Source organism: Monodelphis domestica, chromosome 3 (assembly GCF_027887165.1).
Source record: "Monodelphis domestica isolate mMonDom1 chromosome 3, mMonDom1.pri, whole genome shotgun sequence".
In the NCBI taxonomy this organism is placed as follows: Eukaryota; Metazoa; Chordata; class Mammalia; order Didelphimorphia; family Didelphidae; genus Monodelphis; species Monodelphis domestica.
In genome coordinates, this window is record NC_077229.1 from 521,827,741 (window position 1) to 521,855,303 (window position 27,563).

The following is a 27,563-nucleotide window of genomic DNA, read 5'->3' on the forward strand; positions in this document are numbered from 1 at the left end:
TATAAAATAAGAAATATTACAAAATAATTTTGGGGGGAAATTAGTAAGATTGAGCATGATGAAGAGCAAAAGCTGTATATCACATTAGTTTGCTTTCATTTTATGCTCTAAAAGTTATTGCATTTTGAGATAATTGTATTTACATTCAATTAATACTTGCATTATATATTTTTTCAAATATTTGACCCTTTTAGGAAAAATGTTAGAAAAATATAATGACAATGATTTGGATCTTTGAGGAAAATAAAGGAAGGAAAAATTCAGGCAAAAGGAAATGCAAATAGAAATAAAGGAAAATAACTAGGAGCTATTCTTTAAAAAATATTTCATTAAATATTTCTCAATTATAGGTAAAACTTTTTAATATTCATTTTCTAAAATGTTGAGTTCCAAACTCCCTCCTTCCTACTTGAGGAGGCAAGCAAAACAATACTGATTATACATATGGAATTATGTAAAACATATTTTCACATTCACCACATTGCAAAATAAAACATACAAAACCACAAGAAAAATAAAACTAAAAAAGTATGCTTCAATCTGCACTCAAAATTCCTAAGTTATTTCTCATATATGTACATATATACATCTCATATATACATAGATAAATGATAGATATGGAGAGAGAGACAGAGATAGAGACAGAGAGAGAGAAGAAGAGAGAGAGAAAGAAAGAGATAGAGACAGAGAGAGAGAGAGAAGGAGAGAGAAACAGAAGGAGAGAGGGAGAGAGACAGAGAGAGAGAGAGAGAGACAGAGACAGAGACAGAGACAGAGACAGAGAGAGACAGAGAGAGAGAGAGAGAGAGAGAGAGAGAGAGAGAGAGAGAGAGAGAGAGAGAGAGAGAAAGCTAACTAGATAAATGCCAACAAGAAGCAATTCCAAATTAGCAGGGTGGATCTTACAACCACTGGTTTAAAGGTATTCTCTATGTCCTCCTCCACTAAAACTATCTCAAAAACATCCACCAATGAAATGCTTAGAAATCCCTGAACAATCTGCAGGGATCTATGAGAAGAAAAAAAAAAAACTATCCTTAAGCAGAGGACAAACTATGGGAGTAAAACCATTGAGGAACAGCAACTGCTTGACTACAGGGGTTGAGGGGACATGATCGAGAAGAGATGCTAAAGGAGTGCCCCAATGCAAATACCAACAACAAGGAAATGGGTCCAGAGCAAGGACACATGTGATACCCAGACATTTGCTAGAAGACAATTAATGTGAAAGTTGCATTGAATGCAGTGGCTTCATTAGAAAAGTAACAATAAAAGATTTTTTTGATAAATCTAGGACACAAATCTTAGCTTCAGAGTGAAGACTGAATGTACATAGGGAATAAACAGAGAAAAACATGTATAAAACAAGTGTCGAGGTCACAGGAGTAAAGGGTATATATGTGGGTAATTTGTGTGTGTAGAATATACCCATAAATGGGTCCCCATGGGGAAACGACTAACTTTGTGGCACATATTTTGAGTTATGACACACATCGGTGATTCCGTAGGGCCATGAATGTTTTCTGATGATTATATTTTTCCTAACATCAAATGCAAATTGGCCTTTTCTACATTGTACACCAATTTTTTCCTCATTGAGGCCAATGAGAACAAGTCAATTTCTTCTTCTATGTTCTATCTCTTCAAATAGTTGAATAACTTCATCATATCCTACCTGAATATTTTTTAGGCTAAATATCTCATTTCCTTGATTTATTTGAGAATGGAAAATATAGGAATTCCTTAAAGAAAAAAATGTAAAGGGAGGAATATGTTCGCACATGTGTGTGTGTGTGTGTGTGTGTGTGTGTGTGTGTGTGTGTGTGTGGCAGAGACGGAGAGACAAACAGACAGAGGAACAAAGAGAAGACAGAGAAAGAGAGGATGGACAGAGAGGCAGATGGGCTTACCAGCACAAAGAGAGAACTTTGGAGACAGACAGAGATTGAGTCAAAAAGAACTCAGAAAGGAAGAGATATCTCAAATACTTAAGCTTACTTGTAATAATTCACATGGAGGCAGAACATTTTTCCCTTTGATAAAATTTGTAATTCTCTCTAATGGACTGATATCCTTAAAGAATTAGGCACATCTGAGTCCCAGAATAGTTTTGGTCTATAGGCCCAATTTGTTATCTCCTTTTTAGATAGGAAATTCTTTTTTTGTAAATTGGCAGTCATTAAAGGGATGCTAGAAAATTCAGGGTTAGAAGACAATACTTTATTTTATTCATGTATATTCAAATTATAATAGAAAACTCCAATAGGCAGAGGAGAGAGATGAATAAAAAGATTTGCTCTTCCATAAAATGTTTCCTTTCTCAGGACTCCTTAGGGAATTAAGGAATAGAAATTAATTCAGCCTTGGAATACTTGGCTCATTTGTGTTAGTGCATGTCTGCTCTTCTGAATGTAGAATATCTTTTCTATCCATAAGAGCTTGCCTAGAACTAAAGAAATTAAAGTCTGCCAAAAATTCCATGATCAGTCTTCAGCTATCCGCCCTTGTCTAGTTTATCACCCCACTCCCCACGTCACCAATCCCCAATCAGGGAGGAGAGAAAGATCTTCTAATCACATCATGCTACAATCCACAGTTACACTGCAAAGGCTTGATGGTTTGAGCAGGAGAGGATCAGTACCTGCTGTGCCAAAACATGATGTTAGACCAGGGCAAGAACTCTGCTCAGTCCCTAAAACACTGAAGAGCTGAAATGCCTATAATTGCTGCTTAACAAATGTTTGTTGAATGAATAAAAGAATGAAAACAAATATATTACTCTGTTAATGCAGCCAGATTAGGATGTATAGGCAGGGGGTGCCACCAAAAAAATATTAGCCCTTGATTGAAAATTAGATGGATATATTCTGATTTCCAAGTCTCCTGGCCTCTTGTACACAAAACATACAACCAAAATTATTGGAAGGTAGTTTAACCTTTAATCTTCTAAGTATAAATCTGGGAGGCTATAGACCAGGATTTGGAATGGAATGTTCTTGGGACGAAGGGAAAGCACTTTCTTCATTAGAGAAGGAAAAATAAAACTGATTATTTCATTTGCTGTATTCTCATTCAATTTAAAATCAAAAATTCATCTAAGAATAATTTCTTGAATGTGCTTTGTAGATTATAGGGATGCATGAACCTGTCAAAGTTATTTTTATTTATGAGTTTCTTTAATCATGGAAAATTTTATAGAAAAAAGAGAGGACAAAACTGAAATCAAGTAATATAACTTATTCAACTTGCTACTGAATCTTTTCACAGATCAACACGAAATTCATTTGCAAATGCACATTTCCCCATGATATCACAAGTTTTTTCTCAGTTAATTTCTCTCAATTTACTGATATCTTTTTTTCATATCACCTTGGTTTCCTAAGAGATCTGTCCCATTTCTACCACTACTTTTAGACCCTCCCCCCCAGTGAGCCATTCTTCCTATCAAATAATAAAAATAAATGAGAAAAAAATGGCAAAAATAATCAAGATGCCATCTATGTCAGAGAGAGAAATACTCTACAGCTGTACTCCTCCTTTGGCAAAGAAAAGAGAATTGATTGCTATCAGGAAGTACACCAGATGGGATTCTGTGAGTGAGAATCCTAAGAGACACAAACTCTTATTATTATTAACCCATTATCATATAGAAAAGAATAGTTAACTGTCTTCCATGGACCCAACTTGACAGTGAATGTGAATCTTGGGACAATTAGTCCAAAGGGAATATCATAAGCAAGTAAGCTCCTAGAGGGCACGTACCTAATGATGAGCAGGACTCAGAGTAAGAACTTAATTATTTTTTTTTCATTTATTCATTCATAATGGTTAGACCAATACACACCTTCACCAATGGGGCATATTATAGTACATGTCTTTTTGTGTTCTTTTACTACTTAAAGTGGCTGAATATATGATTTGAAATGTTTACAATGGACTTGTGGGGAAAAAACAATAAAGGAAGCACAGTTATGTTCATTTTCCACTTTAAAAAAGTGACCACAGGGGGGCAGCTGGGTAGCTCAGTGGACTGAGAGCCAGGCCTAGAGATGGGAGGTCCTAGGTTCAAACCTAGCCTCAGACACTTCCCAGCTGTGTGATCCTGGGCAAATCACTTAACCCCCATTGCCTAGCCCTTACTACTCTTCTGCCTTGAAGCTAATACACAGTATTGATTCCAAGACGGAAGGTAAGGGTTTTAATTTAAAAAAAAAAGTGACCACAGATCTTCTGAAATTCACTGAGAATAGGTCTGTATCAAAAGTATTCATATGTTGGAAAAGTTAGTGATATTAAAATTCTTTCTTTTTGCCTACTTGCAATAATTTATCCTTGATCTGGGAGATTGGAATTTGACTATAATTTTTCTGAGAGTTTTCATTTTGCAATGGTAATCAAGGAATTCTTTCAATTTTATTTTATTTTTGGTTCTAGAATATCAGAGCAGTTTTATACTTAATTTGTTGCAAGATGATATCTAATCTCTTCTTTTAATCATGGCATATATGTGATCCAATACTTCTTAAATTATCTGTCCTGGCTCTATTTTACAGATGAAGTGTTTTTCAAAAGAGATACTTCATATATTCTTCTATTTTAAATTTTTAAAAATTATTTTATTGTTTGTGTCTCATGGAATCATTAATTTGCTTTTGCCAAATTCTAAATTTTTAAGGAATTATTTTATTAATTGAGCATAGTACCTCTTTTTCAATTTGGTCAATTCTACTTCTTAAGAAGTTACTTTTTCAGTGGATTTTTGAGCCCATTTTACCCTATTTTTTCAACTTATTGTTTTCTTTTTGTTTCACATTGTTTTACTTATTTTTAGAATATTTCTCCATGGTTACATGCTTCAAGTTCTCTCCCTTCTTTCTTGAGTTCCCCCTCCCCCAGAGCTGACAATCAATTCCACTGGTTTATATATTTTCCTATTATTCATAGTTGAAATAGAGTAATCTTTTAAAAACCACAACCCCATATCATATATCCATAAAACCAAGTGTTAGATAACACGTTTTTCTTCTGCCTTTCTACACCCATAGTTCCTTCTCTAGATGTGGATAGCATTCTTTTTCATAAGTTCCATGGAATTCTTTTTGATCATTGCATTGCTATGATTATCAGAGTCTACTACATTTGATGGTCCCACAATGATTCAGTTCCTGTGTATAATGTTCTCCTGGTTCTGCTCATTTCACTCTGCATCAGTTCATGGAGGTCTTTTCCAGACCATAAAAAAATCAAGCAGTTCATCATATTATAGCACAAAAGCATTGCATCACTATCCTGTACCTCTGTTCAGGCATTCCCCAATAAGGGACACGCCTTCATTTTCCAAATTTTTGCCACCACAAAAAGTCCAGCTATAAATATTTGTGTACATATTTAAAATTTCTTTGGGGTACAACACTAGTAATGCCATACCTTGATCAAAGCACATGCAATTTTTTAAAGCTCTTTGGCCATAATTCCAAATTGTCTTCCAGAATGCTTGGATCAACTCACAACTACAACAACAATTTTTAGTGCCCAATTTTGCCACATCCCCTCCAACAGTAATTATTTTCCTTTACTGTCATATTGGCCAATTTGCTAGGTGTGAAACAATACCACAGAGTTATTTCTATTTGCATTTCTTTAATCAAAAGGGATTTAAAAAACTTTTTCATGTGATTATTAATAACTATGAATTCTTCATCTAAAATGCCTATTCAAAAGAGCATAATACTAAGAGAAATTGGTAAAGAAAAAAATGGGGTAAATATATATTTTATAAAGAAGCACATGATGGGAGGGGAGAGAAGATCATTACAATGGAAAGGTGAAAGAAGTTGGAGACAAGTAATACTTAAATCTTATACTCCTAGGAATTGACTCAAAGGAGAGAACTGTATTGTGCCTTATTAAGAAGTAGAAAGGCAACAAATGGGTTGGTTGTGAGGGAGGCAATACAAAGGGTAGGAGAGGTTGGGGGTCATTTAAAAGTCACTATAGTAAGAGAGTAATAAGAAGGGAGGGGTTGGGAAGGGGAGTAACATTAGGAATGGGAAAGGGGGAGACTGGCTAAAAGTGAAAAGTTGGAGGGAAGGGTAAGAGGGATGAGAAAAAAAGGCAGAATAAAAGGAGAAAGTCAAAATGGAGGTGAATACACAGACAGTAATCACAATTGTGAATGTGAATGGGATGAATTCACCAATAAAAAAGAAGCAGATAGCAGAATGGATTTAAAAACCAGAATCTTGCCATATGTTGTCTACAAGAAACACACTTGAGGCAGGTAGACATACACAGTATAAAGGTAAGAGGGTAGAGCAGAATTTACTGGGCTGCAACTGAGATGAAGAAGGCAGGAACAACAATTATGTTATCAGGCAAAACTAAAGCAAAAATAGATGTCATTAGACAAGATAAGGAAGGCAATTACATGTTGATGAAAGGCAGTATAAATAATGAAGAAATATCAGTACTTAACATATATGCACCAAATGGTATAACATTCCTATTTCTAAAGGAAAAACTAAAAGAGCTTAAGTAGGAAATAGATAGTAAAAGCATATTAGTGGTGGATCTTAACCTTTCTCTATCAGAACTAGATAAATCAAAACAAAAAATAAATGAGAAAATAGAAGAGTTAGAGCTAATAGACATGTGGAGAAAAATGAATAGGGATAGAAAGGAATATAGCTTCTTTTCAACAGCACATGGCACATATACAAAGATTCACCATGTACTAGGGTACAAAACATTGCAAACAAATTTAGGAAAGTAGAAATAATAAAAAATGCAATTTTTTTCAGACCACAATGCAATGAAAATGATAAAAAAATAAGGGCTTATGAAAAGTCAGATTTAAAATTAATTGGAAACTAAATAATCTAATTCTTCAAAACAGGTGGGTCAAAGAACAAATAAAAGAAACAATTACTAATTTCATGATGATAATGAGAATGACAATGAGGAAACCACACATTAAAATCTATGGTATACAGCCAAAGCAGGACTTGGCAAAATGTATATCACTTAGTGCATGTATCAACAAATCAGAGGGGGAAGAGGTCAGTGAATTAGGCATGAAACTTAAGAAAACTAGAAAGAGAAAAAATTAGAAATCACTAGATAAAAACTAAATTGGAAATCCTGAAAATCAAAGTAGAATTTAATAAAAGTAAAAGTAAAAGAACTATTGAACTAATAAATAAGACCAGGAGCTTGTAATTTGAAGGAAAAAAAAACAAATAAAAATAAATAAAGCACTGTTTAATCTAATAAAAAGAAAGAACGAAGAAAATCAAATTAACAGTTTCAAAGATGAAAATGGCAACCTCACCTCTAATGAAGAGGAAATTAAGGCAGGTATTAAGAACTATTGCCCAATTATACAGCAATAAATATTACAATCTACCTGAAATGGGTGAATATTTACAAAAATAAAAATTGCCTAGGTTGACAGAAGAAGAGATAGAATATTTAGAAATCCCATCTCAGAAAAAAATATTGAACAAGCTGTCAAGGAACTTCCTAAGAAAAAATATCCAGGGCCAGATGAATTCACAAGTGAATTCTATCAAACTTTTAAAGAACAACTAATCCCAATACCATACAAACTATTTGACAAAATAAAAAAAAGAAAGAGTTCTATCAAATTCTTTTATGACACAAATATAGTACTGATTATAAAACCAGAGAGATCAAAAACGGAGGAAGAAAATTACTGACCAATCTTCTTAATGGACATTGATGCAAAAATCTTAAATAGAATATTAGCAAATAGATTACAGCAAGTTATCACGAGGATTATTCATTATGATCAGGTGGGTTTCATACCAGGAATGCAAGGATGGTTCAATATTAGGAAAATCATCCATATAATTTTCCATATGAACAATCAAAATAACAGAAATCACATGATTATCTCAATAGATGCAGAAAAAGTCTTTCACAAAACACAACACTCATTCTTATTAAAAACACTAGAAAGTATAGGAATAGATGGGCCTTTCCTAAAAATAATAAACAGCATATATTTAAAAACCATCAGCAAGCATCATGTGCAAAGATGCCCATTATCACCTCTATTATTTAACATTGTACTAGAAACTCTAGAAGTAGCAATTAGAGAAGAAAAAGAAATTGAAACAATTAAAGTAGGCAATGAGGAGACTAAACTATCATTCTTTGCAGATATTATGATGGCATAGTTAAAGAATCCTAGAAAATCAACTAAAAGACTAGTGGAAATAAATAAGAACTTTAGCAAAGTTGCAGGGTACAAGATAAACCCCATATCAACATTTCTATATATTTCCAACAAAATTCAGCAGTGAGAGTTAGAAAGAGAAACTCCATTTAAAACCACCCTAGACAATATAAAATATTTAGGAATCTATGTGCCAAGACAAACACAGAAATTGAATGCACACAACTACAAAACACTTTCCACACAATTAAAACTAGATTTAAATAAATGGAAAAACATTAATTTCTCATTGGTAGGATGAACGAATATAATAAAATGACAATCCTACCCAAATTAATTTATTTATTCAGTGCCATACCTATCAAACTATCAAGAAACTGTTTTATTGATTAAAAAATTATAATGAAGTTCATTTGGAAGAACAAAAGATTAAGAATATGAATGGAACTAATGAAAAAAATGTGAAGAATGGGGGCCTACCAGTATCAGATCTTAAATCACACTATAAAGTCATGATCTTCAAAACAATATGATACTAGTTAAGAGACAGAAGGGAGATATATAGTCAAATAGACTTGGGGTAAAAGTCCTTATCATGATAGTGTATAATAGCAACCAAGTGTCTGAAAAAAACTGCTAAGAAAATTGAAAAACAGTATGGGAGAAATTATCATCCCACACTGTATACCAAGATAAATTCAGAATGAGTAAATGACTTCAATATAAAAATGAAATTATAAGTAAATTAGTTGAACATAGAATGGTATCCCTGTCAGATCTATGGGAAAAGCAAGAGATAGAGAATATTACAAAATGTAAAATGAATAATTTTGATTAAATTAAATTATAAATACTTTTTTTACAAAAAAAGCCAATATAACCCAAACTACAAGGAAAGCAACAAATTAGGAGAACATTTTTATAGGAAAACTCTCTCACCAAGGTCTAATTTCTCAAATATTTAAGGAGCTAAATCAATTGTACAAAACAATTAGTTATTTACCAATGGACAAATGGTCAAGGGATATGAATAGGCAGTTTTCAGATAAAAAAATCACTATCACAAAGCACATGAAAAAGTGTTCTAAATCTCTCATAATTACAGAAAAGCACATCAATACAACTCTGAGGTAACACCTCATACCTAGAAGATTGGCCAATATGACAGCAAAGAAAAGTAAGAAATGTTGGAGGGGATGTGGCAAAATTGGGACATTAATAATTTCTGGTGGAGTTATGAATTGATCCAATCATTCTGGAAGCAATTTGGAACTATGCCCAAAGGGCTTTAAAAGAATACCTGCCCTTTATCGAGCAATATCACTGCTGGGCTTGTACTCCAAGGAGATAATCGGTAAAAATACATGCACAAACATATTCATAGCCACCATCTTTGTAGTGGCAAAAAATTAGAAAATGATGGGCTGTCCACCAATTGGGGAATGGCTGAACAAATTGTGGTATCCGTTCGTAATGGAATACTATGTCTTGAAAGGAATAATAAAGTGGACAGACTGGAACAACCTTCAGGAAGTGATGCAGAGTGAGAGGAGCAGAACCAGGAGAACATTGTACATAGAGACGGATACACTGTGGCACAATTGAATGTAATGGACCTCTCTACTAGCAGCAATGCAATGACACAGGACAGACAATTCTGAAGGACTTATTTGAAATAATATGATCAACATCCAGAGAAAGAACTGTGTGAGTAGAAATACAGAAAAACAACTCTTGATCATATGGTTCAATGGGTATATGAGTGTGGATCTTGACTTTAAGTGATCACTCTATTGCTAATATTAACAATATTAAAATAGGTTTTGAACAACAATACATGTAAAACCCAGTGGAATTGCTCGTTGGCTCCAGAATTGGGGAAGGAGCAGGGGAGGGAAAGAATATGAATCATGTAACCATGGATTTCAAAATGTCTGAATATGATTATTACAAAAATTGACTCAGAAAAAAATTGTTTGGAGAAAATTTGTGAGACCTCAGAAATATTACTTATGGCAATAAACATAAAATATCATACACTATGACAAAGTAGATAATATAATTTTATCAATTGATACAGTGAAAAGCTTTTGGCAAAATACAACAATGTTTCCTACTAAAAATAACAAGAAGCATAGCAATAAATGGAACCTTTATTTAAATTAGTGTTCATAATATTTATCTAAAATTAAGAACAAAGATTATATTTAATGAAAAAATTCAAAGTATTTTAATAAGATCATAGGTGAAGCAAGAATATATCCATTATTACATTTGTTTTTTTTTAATATTGTATTAGAAATACTAGCAATAAAAGAAGAAAAACACCTGAACACATGAAAAACTAAGTGGGGAAATAAAAGAATGGCTCTTTACATAGGATATGATGTTATACTTAGAGAATGCTAGAGAAACCACAATAACAAGAAAATACTAACCAAAACAAGTAACAACTTTAGCCACATTGCAGACAATAAAATAAATCATACATAAATCATCAGCATTTCCATATACTATTAATAAAGCCCAGCAGGAAGAGATAGAGAAATTCCACTTAAAATAACTGCAGGTAATGTATAATACTTGAGAATATACCTGCCAAGATAAACCCAGGAACTATCTGAGTACAATTACAAAACTCTTGTGACAGAAATATATATCAACATAATCTGAAAATTATTATTTGCTCATGGATAACCCAAGCCAATATAATAAAAATAAGTTTTACCTAAGTTAATTTACTTATTCAATACCATGTCAATCATGTTACCAAAAATTATTTTATAGAACTAAAAATCATAATAATAAAATAATAATAAAATACATTTGGAAGAAAAAATATCAAAAATATTACAAGAATCAAAGAAAAAAGTGTGAAAGATAATGACCTAGCGGTGCTAGATTTCAAATTATATTATAAAACCATAATCATGAGAATGATTTGATATATGCTAAAAAATAGTGGTCAATCAATGAAATGAATCTACAAAGTAATAAATGACCTTAGTAATGCAGATAAACCCAAAGAAAGTCTTTGGGGACAATAACTTACAATTTGACAAAAATTGCTAGGCAAACTGTAAAGCAGTTTGGCAGAAACTGGGAACAGACCAACATCAAACATCATCTTTATAAAGTCAAAACAGATAAGTGATTTATACACGAAAGATGATATCATAAGTAAAGTAGATGAGCATGGAAAAATATACCTGTCATGTCTATGGATAAGGGACGAATTTATGACCAACTCAGAGATAGAGAGGCTAATGGGTAGAAAAATAGATAATTTCAAAATTCAAAAAAAAATCAATTAAAAAGGTTTTTCAAAATGATCCAAGACATTTCTGAGGGACTTATGAGAAAGCACACTATCCACATCCGCAAAAGAACTGTTGGAGTAGAAACATGGAAGAAAAACAACTGTTTGGTCACATGGGTCAATGAGGATATGATTGGGGATGTAAACTCTAAATGATTACCCTAGTGCAAATATAGAAATAGGTCTTGATCAGTGACATATGTAAAACCCAATGGAATTGTGAATTGACTATGGGATGGGGTGGCAGGAGGGGAGGGAAAGAACATGAATCATGTAACCATGGAGAATTTTTCTTAATTGAACAATTAAATAAAATTAAAAAAAAAGGTTTTGCAAAAATAAAACCAATGAAGCCAAATTTAGAAGGAAAGCAAGAGACTAAAAATTTTTTACAGCTAATTATTCAGATAAAAGTCTCATTTTACAAATGTACATGAAATGAGAAGTGTTTTCTTCTGAAACATGACTTACATAGAATGATTTCCATGACTTCACATGTATAATGGACATCTTATTGCTAGCCTTTTCAAGGCATGGGGAAGAATAGGATGAAAAGAATTTGGAATTCAACAATTTAAAATATGAATGCTAAATTTTAAAAATGTAATTGACAAATATTTACAAAACAAATACAAAAATAGTAATGTTAAAATAGTTCATCTATAAATGGGAAGCATACCGGGCATACATAATGGGCAGATCTGAGGCTTAAAATGAGTTTTCTGATTTCAAATTAAATGCGAATATTCTATGTGTGCGTGTATGATTTACCAAATCCAACTTACTACTTTAGATGCTGAGTTGATAGTCTTTTGAAACCAATTCTGAAATCATGTTGTGACATAATAATTGAAATAATTATATGGAAAATTCAGAATACAGAATTGTTGGGCTTCCACCAATGTTTCATGTGTAGAAATACAAATAGGATGTTATTACCTGTTTTTGTCTCTCCAAGGGTAATTGACCCAAAGAGAAAAAATATCTGCTCCAATTAATTTATCACCATCACCTATGACTTGAAAGAGCAGATTCTGCACTGGGTCTTAGGTAAATTTGTATAATTCTCTAAGTAAAGGGTCCAGTGATTTTCCTTTCACTGTTTATGTCTCCTTTGGTGGTGAATATACTTGATAATATTGAAAGTAATAATTTTACCTTAAAATTTATATTGACCTTTAATATTAACTTTCAGTTTGACCACGTATTTGATTAAATATGTGAGATTTAGATGATAAAGGGGTTAAATAAAGCAGCAATTTCTCTAAATTTGAATAGATTCTTTAAATTTAAAGATTTTATTGGTTCCTTATTCACAATTTCTCTTGGGGGAAAGATTCTTCTTTGATTAAATAACAGAAGATAGTACATGGGGAAGCTAATTGGCCCAATGGATAGAGGTCTGGACTCAGGAAGATCTGAGTCTAAAAGTCACTTAACCTCTGTTTACCTTAAACCAGTGGAGAAGGAAATAGCAAACTACTCCAAGATATTTGCCAACAAAACCTCATGGACAGTATGGTCCAAGGGGTCAGGAAGAAGTGGACCAAGACTGAAAGAACAATAACGAGATAAATAAGGTGAAACCAGACTTTGCATGGATCCAAAGAAAATAGAGAATCAGTCATTTTCTCTTTGTTTGATAAAGGCTTCCATAAAGCAGTCAAACAAACAAAATGAAGAAAAACAGGTAGTAGACAAACAGAAATGAGAGAGTAACTTCATCTGGTATGATAATAAGGAAAATTGAACTTGAAGTCACAATACTGAGTCCAAATCTTGACTCTGATCCCTGCCACTTTTATGAACTGCCTTGCCTCTATTTCCTCATATGAACAATAGGAGAGGTTGGGTTGGATTTGAGTATTGTCAGGTGATCTCAAAGATTCTTTGAGTACTTAAGCCTATGATTTCTTTGGAATAGGGAACTCCACAGACAGAAAACTACAAATCCTGGTTAGCAACATTTTTGCAATGCACAGTTTCCTAGAGCACTGAGTGATTAACTGACTTTTCCAAGATAAATGAACTAGTATATATCAGAGGTAGGACTTTGCTGCTTTAGGGAGAGCTTTATTCAAGGCTGCCTGTCATCTCTAAATCTATGATAAAACCTTCTGAAAATATATAGTAAAATATGTAAAGTTTTATGTGAATATATAGGCATATAAAACCACATTTGAACTTTAAAGGATTATGTTAGAGTATTATGAACATCTTACAAATAAGAAAATTGAGGCTTAGAGGCGATGACTTGCTCAAGGTTAAGAATGTAGAAAATTTCTGAGACATGATAGGAATTCAAGTTGTACTTGACTTTAGACATAGTTGCCTTTTCAAAGCATAAAGCTACTTCTTGTTAAAGAAAAAAGAAAAAGACAGAAAAGGTCACCACAAATACAAATCTAGTCACTGTAATCACCAATAGACAATTTAAAAATTCATATTGTTATCTCTTCCTTCCTCTATACCCACAAAAACCTCAACCTAATACAGTATTTTGCTCTGAGAGTCTTGGGGCCCAGCTGTCTGAGAAAGAACTAAGTACAGCGGTTATTACATTATCTCCTTTGATCACTTGACAAGTTATTCCATTCAATTAAATTGCAGGCTCTTTGTGAATTTCAGTGATCTGCCTATTAGGCACCAACAATCTCAGGTGTCTCTCAAATATGGGATAATTTTGTGAAATCCAAAAAGGATCCAGAATGGGTCAGAATCATCTTGAGCCCAAGAGCTTTAAATCTCTAGTTAGAGTTCCCTCTTAGTCAACACACAGCGTCTTTTCTCTTCCTTTATAAATGAAAATTCGAATAATGGCCTTTTTTCCATAGACAGGAATCACATATAAGTCAAATTAGGCAATATTGATATGTTTCTCAGTTATTAAATTCTCCAGATACTCTATGCAAATACTTTCATTAAAAAAAACAGATTATGGGATTGGCTTTGTGATAGATACACAACTCCTGTTTTAAATGTAATTATTTCCTATTTCTTTACTTAGGTCTACTCAAACCTAAAATAAAGTTGGCCTTCTTCCCCGGAATTACAAACACTTGCTGGGCAGATATACAATTGTATACAATTAAGTAATACAATGTGCCTGAACTTGAACTCATCTTCTCCCAGAGAAAGCAGCTATATTCTTTTCTTTTAATGAAATTCAACAATTAAAAAAAAAAACACCCTGTCTTGGAATCAATCCTATGTATTGGTTCTAAGGCATAAGATCAGCAGTAAGGGACAGGCAATTTGACCTGTCCAGGGTCACACAACTAGGAAGTTTGTTAGGTCATATTTGAACCCAAGTCCCACCTCCCCATCTCCACACCTGGCTCTCAATACACTGAGCCACCTAATTGCTCCCTCAACCAATGCTTAAAATGACCACATTATAAAAGATACCGCTAGTAATTGGAGATACAGGGGTAAGAATGGCATAAGGGATTTATAATCTAGTAGGAGAAACACAAGAATGCAAATCAGTGTAAAGCAAAATGGATAGAGATTGGGGCAAAGGAGTTTTACACCAAGTAGTCTAGGAAAATTTGAAAAAGATGAGAATATCTCTGATAGATGTTGAGGCTGTCCAAGGAGATTCTTCTCATCCTGGTCATTGCTGGATCAGGCATCATAGGAAATCATCCCTTGGTTAAGTACATCTATAGAATTAGAATAGAGTAACAATATGGAGGGAGGGAAAGGGGGGTGAGAGAGAGAGACAGCGAAAAAGAGAAGGAGATACTAAGTGACAGAGAGGGATGAAGACACAGAGATGCAGAAAGAGAGATGGGGAGGGAAAGAGGGAGAGAGACAGAGAGCCAGACAGAAAGACAGAGAGAGACAGAGAGAGAGAAAGACATAGAGATAGAGATACTGAGAGACAGAAAGAGAAATGAAGACACAGAGATGCAGAAAGTTGGGGAGGGAGAGAGGGAGAGAGAGAGAAAGATAGAAAAACAGAGAGAGAGAGAGACAGAGAAAGAGATACTGAGAGACAGAGATAGATGAAGACACAGAGATGCAGAAAGAGAGATGGGGAGGGAGAGAGTCAGAGAGACAGAGAGACAGAGACAGACAGAAACAGAGAGACGTGTGATTATGGAAAACAGAAAATATGAGTCACTAAAGATGTTTTTTACATTGTTGGTGTAACTTCCAGATAATTTGACATCCTGAGTTCCAAGTGTATGTTTCTAATAGTTTTGTATATGTATGGATGGCTTGTGCCTGGAGCATAGTAAATACTCCAATAAATGCTTTCTGAATGACTGACTAACCCACAGTAGAGTGTGTAAGGCAGCATGTATATCATTTATTTCCAATAAGAATCTCTCCTAAAAATCTTTAAAGTTATTACTTTTGTGCAACTGTGTTTTGAATAAAGCCATAACAATGGTAATTAAAATAAAGCAGAATCACACACACACACACACACACACACACACACACACACACACACACACACACACACACACCCCTTGGTGTGTGAGAGCATCTCTATCAACTTTGAGGTGAGCATATCCTAGAAAATCAAGTCTTCTGCCTTCTTCCAAACAGTTAGAAGCAAACACTTTCCAAGTGAATAGCTAAGTGTATAAACATTATCATTAATCCACTCAAACTTGAAAGCAAAACTCAATGCCCAAATCACACACATCTCAGAGCTTTTCCTCGAGGCTCTGGCAAAGCAAGTCAGATCCTGGATGGAGGATGAGGATGGTGAACGGGAATATTGTCAGAGTTGCCTCTAGTGCTTCTAGGTCAGAGGAATCTCCCTGTGAACCTTTCCGGGCTGCTGCTCCCATATTGGACACACTCTCATCATCACCGTATAGACCCATCACTCTACCGCCTGTCCCCCCTACGCCCTGATCTCTACAGGACTTACAGATTGATCTTAAACACTGATTGTGACAAAAGGCTTTAATGCCTCCTCTTCCCCACAATGAGTATTGACTATATTCTAATCTCCTCAGTAGCTGATGATCTGGCCCCGGACTGCCTTTCCGGTTTCATTTATTCCGATGCCAAGCACTAGCCAAACTTTCTAAACCCTAAATTGACTTGAATTTTCCCACTTCTAAAGCTTGGCTCGGGATATTCCTTTCCTTGGAATTTCCTTTGCAAATTCCTTTTGGCAGATTCCTATGGACATTTTCTGTCACGGGTCAAACACAACCCAGTACCTTGAGCATTTTTCTGATTCCTGCTGCCTGGTTATAATTTCTACTTACCTGAAGCCCCAAAGCACCTCCTTCTCGCTCTCCGGTGGGATTCACGACATCTTCCTTTGTATTTTCTGCATTTTCTTATCCTTCCCATTAGACTGAGTCCACTGAGGATAGGAAAGAACCATTTTCCTTTGTATATTCTCTATAGTACTGAGAGCAGGTCCTTCCAAAAGTAAGTGCTTAAAATATGTGTTGAATAGATTCACAAGGACTTAAACAAATAAGCCCTGTATGTGGTTAGTGCTAAGAAAAAGTGTGTTTCTGCAGATAATTTTTTTAATAAAAACATCAAAATTAAGGAATACAGTATGCTTCTTGTTTGGTTCCAGTTTATCAGAAGCAATATCAATTCAGATGTCTGCTTACACTTCCTATTAGAAAAGGCTCATTTCAGTTGTCAGATAGTACCAACTGTAAGTGTTAAAAATGAAAGGTTGGACGACTATATAAAAATGTGGTCACAGAATACACATTAATTTAAATATTATACCACTCACCCTACTTTCTTTTAATGGTCTATCTTCTTTTTTATACTAATCTTACGTTGAATCATATTTAATATTTAAGCTTCTCAAAGATGCTTCTGGGATAAGATGGACTACTAACTTCAAATCTACTTTAAGACACATAATATTAGTATATGAAAATGATACTTCTCAAGTTCCTAAAGACAGGAGATTAATGATTTCTTCTGCAGTCCAGTTTCAAAGAATTAAATTGCTTGTCTCTTTTCTTAATAAATTGAGTAAAAGGAGGCATATGCATGTAGCAAAACTCAAATTCTAGACAATAAGCATTTTTCATGAATATGGTATACAGTTAGATTAATTAACTATTAAGTTAGTCTATCAGTCAATATATATTGAATATGTACTGCAGATAAACTATGAACTGTGTCCAGAAGTGATGAAGAGGGACATAGAGGCATTTGGAAAATTATATACTTCTTTCAGAACTCTCAGCTGTTCTCTGGCACAGAAATCATCTTTTTTAACACTAGAATCCCTCAAGTGCTGCTACCTGACTGTGAATCACAGAATGACACAACCTACAAAGAATCCAAATAGCACCCAACCTGAAAGGCAATGGAAAAATCCAAAGGGGATGAAAAGCATTAGCAGTAACAATTATATGTAGGAGAATTGGGATAAGAGAGAATTCAGGAGATGTACATTGGGGAAGGGAGGTGGACACTTCCTATTTCAATAAAAAAGGGATAAAGGCAGGAAAGCTTTGGTGCTGGATTGATGTCCCAAGTAGGACAAATCATTCAAGGAAGACTTTCAGTGTAGTGAGAGGACCATTATGGAGGATATATAAGAAGATATAAAAAAAAATCAATGTATCCTTTGAAACTTAAGGATCATAAAAAGACAGACAAACCTGTTGGTTGATCTGTTTTATGTCTGTTTAAAACATTCTCTTTGGTAACTGACCTCTCTTAATTTCAACTCATTTCTTTTTTATTTCATTTTGTGTTTTGTTGTATTCTTCTAGAAATTATTGCCCCCCCCAAAAAAAGGTTTAGAACTTTACCTCTCTGGAGATGGAATGAAAGACTCCCACAATTTTCAGTAATGATTCGCTGCTGGCTAATCTTAAATCCATCTTGCATTTGCACCAACATTGGATACCTGCAGAGAGGTGCCAGTGGAAACGTGCCAAAATAACAGCTCTGTTCATTGTCTCTTTAGATATATACTAATTTGGCCTTGTTGTACTATTAGAAAAGACAGATTCATGACATTGAGAATTTAGGGAGGGACTTCTTAAAAACAAGGCACAAAGCCTCTAAAAATGCCCAAGAATCTGCCGTTCACTTTAAACTTTTAATGATCTATATCCCTGCAGCTAGGAGGGAGCCTTAGCTGTGATGTGACAGAGCCCGTACACATCCTTTGTGCAACTCTGCAAATATGTACAGGGCAGTATAAATGAACATAAAAATAAATGGATTGGGTTGCTAAGGAAGATGTAGTTATAATAGCCCAGAAAGATAACTCTGCAGTAAATGAATGGGGCTGAGAGAGTAGCAAGCTCAAGAAGTAATAAAAAATATATAGGCAGTGAATGATAGCTCAAAGCAGAGAGAGAATCAAGGAGGTCCATGTAGGGGAGGAATATAGGAGCCCTGGTACTGTTTGAAGTTCTGAGCCCAAACTTTGATATTTAGAATGAGGGAAAGACTCCCCCACTGTTTGCTTCTGAAGCTAGGATGTGAAAGCCAAAGAGGCTCCATTCCTAGTGTTCTCTAAGACTGAGAGGAAATAGTTTGATTGCCTGAAACTTGGAGTTATTAGGCTGTTACTCAACCATCCTTTCAGCCTCTCTAGGGCAAAATGTAACTGAGAAAAGTCATGAGGCAGGTAGGGGCATTGCAGAACATATTGCAGAACTCTTATTAATAGGCTGGCAGTCACTGCATCTGAAGGAAGGCTACACAAATGAGTGCTCGTCTGAGCATCTACTTTTCAGCAAGCTTCGTAATCAAGAGTAGTTACAATATTCAAATCACTTTTCTTAAAATGCGTGGCATGAACATTCTTTGCAATAGAGAAGACGGTGCCTTTGTGAATAAAAAGTAAATTTTATTAGCGGTTGTTTGTGGATGAGAAATTCAGATATCTGAGAGAACTCAAGCTTTTTGAGGTTATCATAATGAAGAACATCACTGATGTGTCATCGGTGATGGTTTGTACACTACAATAACAAAAAGCAAAAGGAACACATAAAAGCATGAACTATAGGTTGAATAAGTTGACAACTGCTATGCGATACCTTTGCAGTGGAGCTGGACCAGCAGGGAAGGGATGAAGATAGAAACCAGAGTTTGGATGCATATCACCCATAGTCATGGTCATAGACTCTCAGTCTTTTCTCCCATGAGTCACCTTAGAATGAAGGGTAGGAGTTGGAAGAGGTGGAAAAGTCAATTCACTGATCCATCCTTTGAAATCTATGCCCTAAATGATCCATATGTACCCACCCCCCCATCTGCTACCAGTTATTTTGTCGTATTGGTCTTTTTTGTGTTAGCTTTAATTTGAAGTATGTTTTACAAGGAATATACGTATTTATTTGTTCATGTGTTGTACTGGAAAATATTCAAATATTTTGATCATAGTTTCACATTGCTATGAGAGTGTCTTGGTGGTTCTTCCTGATACCTTGAAAAACATGTTTTTTTTTTTTTTTAAATTAAAAGAACAGGGAACTCTTACCTATTAGATTGATGGATAGGAGAAGGATTTTATGAATGAATAAGAGACAAAGTGCACATTGAGAGGTAAGAAGTATAATTTTAAATACTTTAAGTTTAAAAGATTTTATATAAATAAGACTATTGTCAAGAATAGAAAGAAAAAAGAAAATTCGGAAAAAATATTAATAGTTTCTCTTATAGAGGTCTTATATCTAAAACATTTAGAGAACTTTGTAAAATTTGTAAGAATATGAGGCATTCCCCAGATGATAAATGGTCAAAAGGTATGAAGTCTTTAGATGAAGAAATCAAAGCTATATATAACTACCTGGGGAAAATGCTCTAAATCAGTATTGATCAGAGAAATGCAAACCAAAACAACTTTGCAATATCACTTCACATATATCAGGCTGGCTAAAATGATAAAAGGTAGAAATTACAAATGTTGGGGAGGATATGGAAAATAGGGACACTAATATAATGCTGGTGGAACTGTGACTCTTTTGTGACCTGTGCTCTTCTCTTTGGTGTTCAGATGAAAGATACCAACAGAACCACTCCATATTTAGCTGAAACATAGACCCTAACTAAACACAATGTAATTGTAAAAGCAGTTATTAAGTTCCTACCAAATACAAAGAATTGTTCAAAGGCCCAGTGAAATAAAATATTTATTTATTTATTTAGAGAGAAAAAAAAAGACAAAATAGAAATGGTCTTGTTTAATAAAGAGCATATTGGAAACATTTAACACACAAATTTATAAATACACAAGCTAATGAGATGTTCTAAAATAAAGAAAAATAAGGAAGGTTTCTCATAAAATTTCATGAGCTGATCCTTGAAGAAAGGTAGGCATTCTAAACTGAAAAGTTTAGAGTGTGTCTATATTCAAAATTTGAAGGCTACTTTGTCTAAAAGGTATAGAGAAGGGGATGGACTACTGAGTTCAGAGCACAGCAAAGTAGTCCTGTATAGAGAGGCAGGTTGGGAAATTTTAAAATTAGTTACATTCTTATAAAGTAGCTCTTTTTTGTTTGTCTTTGTTTTCAAAACCCTCATTTTCTGTCTTAGTAACAACTCTAAGAAAAAAGCATAAGGACGAGGCAAACAGAGTAAAGTGACTTGTCCAGAGTCACACAGCTAGGAAGTGTCAGAGTCCACATTTGATCCCAGATCCTTCAAATCTAGTTGCCTCTGTTGTTGTCTTAGTTATAGTTTTCTATTTGAAATATGAGAATATATTTGAAAAATTATTATCAATGAATTTTGCTGTTTTTAATTGTAAATATTGTTGATGTATATATTTCTACAGCAGACTAATTCTTAAGTAAAATTCATATCTTTGCCAATTTCCTTTAAATTCAATTTGTCCATGGTGTGCCCAAAGCCTTCTCTTGGGTACTGGCATTAATCATTTCCAGTGTTCTTATTTTCTCTCTCTAGAAATGACTTTTTTTCTCCAGAATATGTCTAAAACTATTTATTATATTTATTTTTTTAAAACCCCTACCTTGTCTTAGTATTGATACTGTGTATTGGTTCAAAGGCAGAAGAGAAATAAGGGCTAGGCATTGGATATTAAGTGTTTTGCCAGGGTAACACAGCGAGGCAGTATCTGAGGCCAAATTTGAACCCAGGCCTTCTATCTCTAGGCCTTGCTCTCGATCCACAGAATCATCTAGCTGACCCCTATTATGTGGTTTTATGTTTTGGCCAGAAGACAAGGGAATCACAAATGCTCATTAGATTATTATAAACTTATAGTTATGATCTGAGACATAAAAGAACAAAATTGATAAAATTACTAGGTTAATGGAATTATTAATCTTGGGCATTTGGGAAGTTTAATATTCATAAATTTAAATAATTTGACATTGACTGTCATTGAGTTCATGTATTCATCATCACGTAAATATTGAAGGGCTAGAAATAAAGGATGGAGAGAGATTGGAGAAGACCCTGAATGTAATGTTAGGTGCATCTATATGACTGAGTAGACAATAGTAAGGAAATGAAGGTTTTTGAATAAAGGGGAAGGTGATCAGAATAATTCAGGAAGAATATTAGTTTGCTAAGGTGAAAGTGTGAAAGATGGGCTCCTGAGAGAAAAATAAGGCAGGAAGACCGTGAAGAAGACTATTGTGGTAGTCAAGTCAAACTATTGCACAAAATGGTAAATGTTTTCATCCAACTCATCATATCTTTATTGTTTATATTTCATTAGAATTAAGATACTAACAAAAATTTCAAAATGGTCACAACAAAGTCCAAAACAAACATTAATCTATCACAGTGATGGTGCACCTTTTAAAGGAGTGCTATGCCCCAACCCCAGCCTGAGCACTGTGCCCACCTCCCCCAGACAACTTGTGCTATGCCCCTTCCCCATATGCTGATTAACTTACCCCACACAAGGGATGGACAAAGCCCTTCCATTCACTGCTGGGAGCAGGGGTGGGCTAAGTGAGAAATGTCCTCAGTGAGGGTAGACAGAGAGTGTCCTGAGCACTCTGCCCCCCCTCCTGCTCTGCCACCTGTGAGTTGTCCACCTTACCTCCATCAGTTTCCATTGGGTTGCTGCGCAGAGGGGTGGGAGATGTGAAAAAATGTCCTCAAACAGTGTAGAGAGGAGGAAGGGAACGGAAAGCCATCTGCCTTTCTAGTAATGAACTCTGGGAGAGAAGGGAGGGAGGGTGGAGCACATATCCACAAAGAGTTCACTGTGTGCCATTTTTGGCACCTATGCCATAGGTTCACCATTACTGATCTATCATAACAGGTGGAAAATAAACACTATACCAATGAACTACAATGTATTTAAAATTTCTAGCAACTGTATGTCTGTGCATGCATACATGCATCTCAAAAATGTTTAGAAGAATTTCATTTATTAGAAAAAAAGAAATGGGTAATAAAGAAGGCGATTAAGGAACACAGTGTGAAGAGGGGGTAATATTAATAAGTTTTAAATGTGGGCAAGATATCTTTTAAGTGGGAACATTTTAAACTGCATATTGTGCTAATTGGACAAATAGAAAAAGGTTTTAGATTATGGGAATCCAGTGAAATTTACTGCCTAAAACCAAGATTGATTAAAGGTTATAGAATAGGAAAAATATAATTTCATTTGTCCTGAGAGGTTATTGTTTTAATGCCTCACTCTGTCATTTAATTGTGCAATCTTAACACATAAACGTATAACTCACTTAACATATAAACTTATAAATATATTTACATATGTGTTTTAATACACATATATAAACACATATGTATGTATCTGAGTCATCTGAATAAAGATGATAATTAACCCATAGGAGTTATTATATTATTATACATAATTATGTGACCAAGATGGAGAAGAGGGACTAATGGATGAATACCCAGCAAAGGAACCTGGAAAATAATGGTCTGAAAAGTAAGAGGAGAATCAGGAAAGAGTGGTGTCACAAAAACCTAGAGAGGATAGAGTATGGAGGCAAAAGAATAGTGTTATTAATAAAAATTAATATAGAGACTTATTACTATATTTATAAGCATTAGTAAAGAGATAAAAAAGGTTTTCAGCCTTTTTAACTTTAATTAAAGATCCAGTCCTCCATTGCAGGTGGCTCACCATTTGCCAGAGATGAAGAAAACAGGTTAGAGCTCAAAGGAAAACACCAGCCCAGAGACATGCAGGTAGGAAAGAAAAGAGCCCTACTCAAGTTACCAAGATTGCTTTTCAAATTCCCTACTACTCCTTCTGTGATTAAGTTGCAATAACTCTGGCACTCTTGAACAAGAGGATAAAATAGAAATGGAAAGAATCCACAGACCACCTCCTGTAATAAATCCCCAAATGACCACTCCCAGGAATGTTATATATAGCCCAGTTCAAGATAGCCCATACTAAGGAGAAAATACTGCAGGCAGTCAGAAAAAAAAAATTAAAAAAATCATGGAGCAACCATCAGAATTACATAGGATCCTGCAGCTTTTATATTGAAGGACTGGCAATCTTGGAATATTACAGTCCAGAAGGCAAGGGAACTGAGTTAAAACCAAGAATAACCTATCCATCAAAACTGACTATATTATTTCAGGGAAATTATGGTCATTAATAAAACAGAAGATTTCCAAGCATTCCTGAAGAAGTGACCAGTTGTAAACAGAAAATGTGATGTCAAAATATAAAATTCAAGAGAAACATTAAAAGGTAAATAAGAAAGAGAAAAAAATTAATGGTTTCAACAAGGTCAAATTATTTATGGAAAGGTGTTAAATTTTCTTAATAATTATCATAGTTGTTAGAAGACATAAAAGGTATGGTAGTTTAGGATGATATGCAAAAAAACTAGGGCTGAAAAAGAATTGTATTAAGAGAAATAGAAAGGGAGACGTAAAAAGGGGTAAATTATATCATATAAAGAGGTGTGGATGGGGGTCCAATTATAATGGAGGGGAGGAGGATGGTGATGATAGGTAATACTTAAACATCTCTCATTAGAATTTGTTCAGAGAGGGAAGAACAGCAAAATTCATTGTATATAGGTGTATCCATTTTATAAGAAGTATAGAATCCTTTCTTACCCTTTAGGAGGGGAATAAGAATGGTGATGGTGGGAAGCAGAGTAATATAAGAGAGGAGAATGGAGGAAGTGATTAAAAGAAAAACACTGGAATGGAGGGAAAGGGTCAAATGAAAAAGGGCAACATTAAAAGAAGAAAATGGCATGAAATACATAGATAGTAATCATAACTATGAATGTAACCAGGAATAATTTACCTATACAATGGAAGCAGATGGCAAAGTGAATTAAAAACCAGAATCCTACCATATATTGTTTAAAAGAAGCATATTTGAGATGCGTAGACACATATAGATTAAAGGAAAGGGCTAGAGCAAAATCTATTAGGATTCAATTGAGATAAAAAAGCAGGAGTAGCAATTATGATCTCAGATAAAGCTAAAGCAAAAATAGATCTGATTATAAGCGATGAGGAAGGTAATTACATGTTGATAAAAGGTAATATAGATTTTGAAGTAATAGTAGTACTTAACATATATGCACCAAATCATATAGCATCCAGATTTTTAACGGAGAAATTAAAGGAGCTTAAGAAGGAAATAAATAGTAAAACTATACTACTGGGGGACTTCAACCTTCACATATCAGTACTAGAAAAATCTAAACCAAAAATAAATAAGAAAGCAGTAAAGGAAGTGAATGAAAGTTTTGAAAAGTTAAATTTAATAGGTATTTGGAGAGAATGAAACAAAGATAAAAAGGAATAGGCTTTCTTTTCAGGAGCACATGGCACAGATATAAAAATTGACCATCCATCTAGTAGGTCACAAAAACTTCACAATCAAATGCAGAAAAGCAGAAATAATAATTATAATTCTTTGGGATCAAAATGCAATAAAAATTATGAAGAAAAGGTTTCATGGAAAGACAAATTAAAAAAATTATTGGAAACTAAATAATCTAATTCTTCAAAACAGGTGAGTCAAAGAACAAATCATAAAAACAATTACTGATTTCATTGAAGAGAAAGACAATGAGGATACAACATATGAATATTTAAGGGGTACAGTTAAAGCAGTTCTTAGGGGGAATTTTATATCCCTGAATGCTTATCTAAATAAAATAAAGAAAAAGATCAATAAATTAGACATTTTAAATGGTCAAAGAATGTGAATAGGTAGTTTTCAGATGAAGAAATTCAAGATATCAGTAATTATATGAAAAAATGTTCTAAATTCCTCTTGATCAAAAAAATGAAAAATAAAACAACTCTGAAATACCACCTCACATCTATCAGATTGGCCAATTAAGGAAAGGGAAAATGAAAAATGTTGGAGGTGATTGGCAAAATTGGGACACTAATGCATTGCTGACAGAGTTGTGAACTGATCCAACCATTTGGGAGGTGAATTTTGAATTATGCCCAAAGGGCTGTAAAAAAGAAGGCATAGCCATTGATACAGTAATACAACTACTAGCTCTGTATCCTGTGAAGATTGAATTTGGCTCTCCCCTGATTGTAACAATGAAGGTACTTAGCTCTTCCTTGATTGTGAAGATTAAGTTGTAATCCCCTGTCTATTTTTAGATTTTAATCCCCAAAGTGTAAAGCACAGTACTTAAAGTTGAGTATGGAGATCTATTCATTTTGGATTTTAACCACAAAAGGTGTGAACACCCATTTCATACATTGAGCGGGAGGTCTGTGTCCCACATGTGAAAAAGTCAGCAGTCCTGGAGTGTAACATCAGCTGTGATTGGTAGACATAAAATTTAGGGGAAGTGACGAAAGAGAAAAAGGTCTTTAAAAGTGGAAACAGAGACACACAGAAGACAACCATTCAGACTTGGAGTGAAGAGGGACACTTGGCTGTGGAACTTGACCCTGGAGGATTTCATGCAGGAGACCTCAGACTGCTTTTCTTTTAGACAGTCACCATGGTGAGTGAAAGGCTGACTTCCTTGCCCTTCCTGGAGGTGTGAGCCTCTGGGAAAGGCCCATCATCTTGAAACTACTTTCCCCTGGCTAGGGCCTTAGAATTGCCACCTGTGTCAGAGGAAGCCAGAGCGCGCTCTCTGTCTCTGTCTCTGTCTCTGTCTCTGTCTCTCTGTCTCTCTCTCTCTCCCCTTTTCTCTCTTCCTTAATATCTTCCTTTTATTTAAAATAAACTATCATAAATTTCATTTGACTTTAGTAATTCAATTTTGGGATTTAGAAATTAAATCTCTGGCAATTAATTAAATATTCAATTCAACCATAAAATTTACAATCTGAAAACAAATGGGAAAGTGTCTGTACAAAAATATTTATAGCTGCTTATTTTTGTGGTGGCAAAGAACTGGAAACTAAGGGATGTCCCTTCCTGTATAAATTGTGTGTTTTTATAATGGTGATGAAATACTTTTGTGCTGTAATGAATGAACAGGATGATTTCAGAAAGAGTTGGAAAGGCCAACATGAACTGATGCAGAGTAAAATAAGCAGAAGCAGGACAACATCATACACAGTAACTGAAATATTTTGTAAGGATCAAATGTGATAGATTTTGCCACTAACAGCAATGAAATGATCCAGGACAATTCTGAAAGACTTATGAAAAATAATGCTATCAACCTCTAGAGGAAAAAAAAACTGTCAAATTAGGAATGCAGACGAAATATGTGATCTATCACTTTTTAATTTCAGTTTATGTTGTGGCATCTTGGTTTTATGAGATTATCCGTTTACAAAAATGAATAATATGAAAATATGTTTTGCATGATAATACATGTATAACCCAGATTGAATTTATTGCTAGTTCCTGGAAGGGGGAGTGAAGAAGTGAGGGAGATAGTTTGAATCATATAACTCCAGAAAACTTCATGTAGACATTTATTTTTAAAATCAAATAATTTAATTTAATTTATAAAATAAATCATCTACTCTCAATCTATAATAATTAAGAGCTTATTGGGAATCAGGCACTTTACTAAATGCTGGTGTAGAAGAAAGAGGCACAGTCCTTGCCCTTAAGGAATTTACCTTACAGGATGGTTATGAGGAGAACTCTTTGTGAATTTTAAAGCATTACATGAATGCAATTTTATTAACTAG